At 42.9% G+C, this 1,574-nt stretch overlaps 1 non-coding gene across 1 annotated transcript; it reads right to left on the bottom strand.

The window, feature by feature from the left end:
• Positions 1-1,011: 1,011 nt before the first annotated feature.
• TRNAK-UUU (transfer RNA lysine (anticodon UUU)) lies at positions 1,012-1,085 on the bottom strand. The gene has a single exon. It is a non-coding gene; the product is annotated as a tRNA-Lys (tRNA).
• Positions 1,086-1,574: the final 489 nt, after the last annotated feature.

Below are 1,574 nucleotides of genomic sequence, written 5' to 3'. Positions count from 1 at the left end.
CTTCCAGGGATCGAACGCGTATCTCCTGGGTCTCCTGCGTTATAGGCGGATTCTTTGCCTGCTGAGCCACTGGGGAAGCCCTTTCCTCAGGATACTTTCCTAGAAATGAAATTTGTAAATGAAAAGAAATACATTTTGTTGGGGAATGATAAAGTGACTTCAAAATGCTTCTCTTCCTAGGATTTTATTTTGGGAAGTTTAACTACTCTGACAACGTTTTTTGCAAACCTTTGCTGAGTTCAAAGCCAACAATTTCAATTTTCTAGAGATGTCCTCGCTAAAGTGTACTCCTCAGCTTCTATTTGTTGAAGAAATAGACTTAACTTTGACACATTAAGAAGGAAGGGAGGGGCTTTTCTGGTGGTCCAGTGGTTAAGACTCTGCACTCCCAATGCAAGGGGCATGGGCTCCATCCCTGGTCTACAAACTAATATTCGAAAAATAAAAAGAGGAAAGGGAGCATGCAAGATCATGGGGACAAAGGTTAGCTGAGCCCGTACTCCATACCAGGCATAAGGGGAGATGCTTTACAAAGAATTCCATTTCCTATTATGACAACTTGAGAGGTAAGTATTAGTCTAGGATCAAGAAGAGCCCTGGGATTCATTGAAACTCAGGTGTCTACCCAAGTTTGTTATCCGTTGGGTTGGGACTCAGATGGGTCCAGTCTTGGGCAAAACTTTGAGACAGATCAAGGAAATGTACTGTTTTCAGTCCTTTCTCTGTCCTTATCTCTGGGTATCCATGACTCTTCCCTTTCTGGCTCCATTACCTGCAAAGCAGGAAAAGATCCCATGAGGGTGTGACAAAGAGAACTACTCAGAGAATCAGAAGAACTAAGCTCCAATTCTTCCTTTGATTTTTCACCTGATATGCCATATTTGCCTTGGCAAATGTGTTTTCTCATCTATATAAGGAGAAGTTGGGACCAGATAATCTCTAAGTCTCTCTCCCTCTCTCTCTCTTTTTTTTTTTTTTTTTGACCATGCCACTCAGCTTGCAGGATCTTAGTTCCCTGACCAGGGATTGAACCCTGGGCCCTTGGCAGCAAAAACACCAAGTCCTAACCACTGGACTTCCAGGGAACTCACCTCTAAGTCTCTTTAATGTCCCAAAATTCCAGACAAAGAACACTAGACAGTCTGCATGTGTTTGTCACTCAGTCATGTCCTACTTTTTGCAACCCCATGGACTGAAGTCCGCCAGGCTCCTCTGTCCATGGAATTCTCCAGGCAAGAATACTAGAGTGGGTTGCCATTTCCTTCTCTAGAGGATCTTTCTGACCCAGGGATCAAACCTGCATCTCCTGCATTGCAGGCAGATTCTTTACTGTCTGAGTCACCAAGGAAGCCTACTCAGTTTCCCTGTTCTTAAATAAGGAGTTCAGCCCAGATGCATTTTAAATCTGTTCAGTTCTGATTCCAGAGCTCATTCTTAAAGTCTAACCAAAGACTTGACACCACAGGAGAATGATACATGTCTATGACTATTGATTCTTCAAACTTCTCCATTCTGACACTCAAACAATGTGCTAAATATATATTTAGTTGTGTTCAACTGGGCTCCTGATTGCC

The sequence above is a fragment of the Bos mutus genome, chromosome 5, assembly GCF_027580195.1.
Source record: "Bos mutus isolate GX-2022 chromosome 5, NWIPB_WYAK_1.1, whole genome shotgun sequence".
Lineage (NCBI taxonomy): Eukaryota > Metazoa > Chordata > Mammalia > Artiodactyla > Bovidae > Bos > Bos mutus.
The sequence above is the reverse complement of the archived record's forward strand: the minus strand, read 5'-3'. Positions and strand labels throughout refer to the sequence as shown.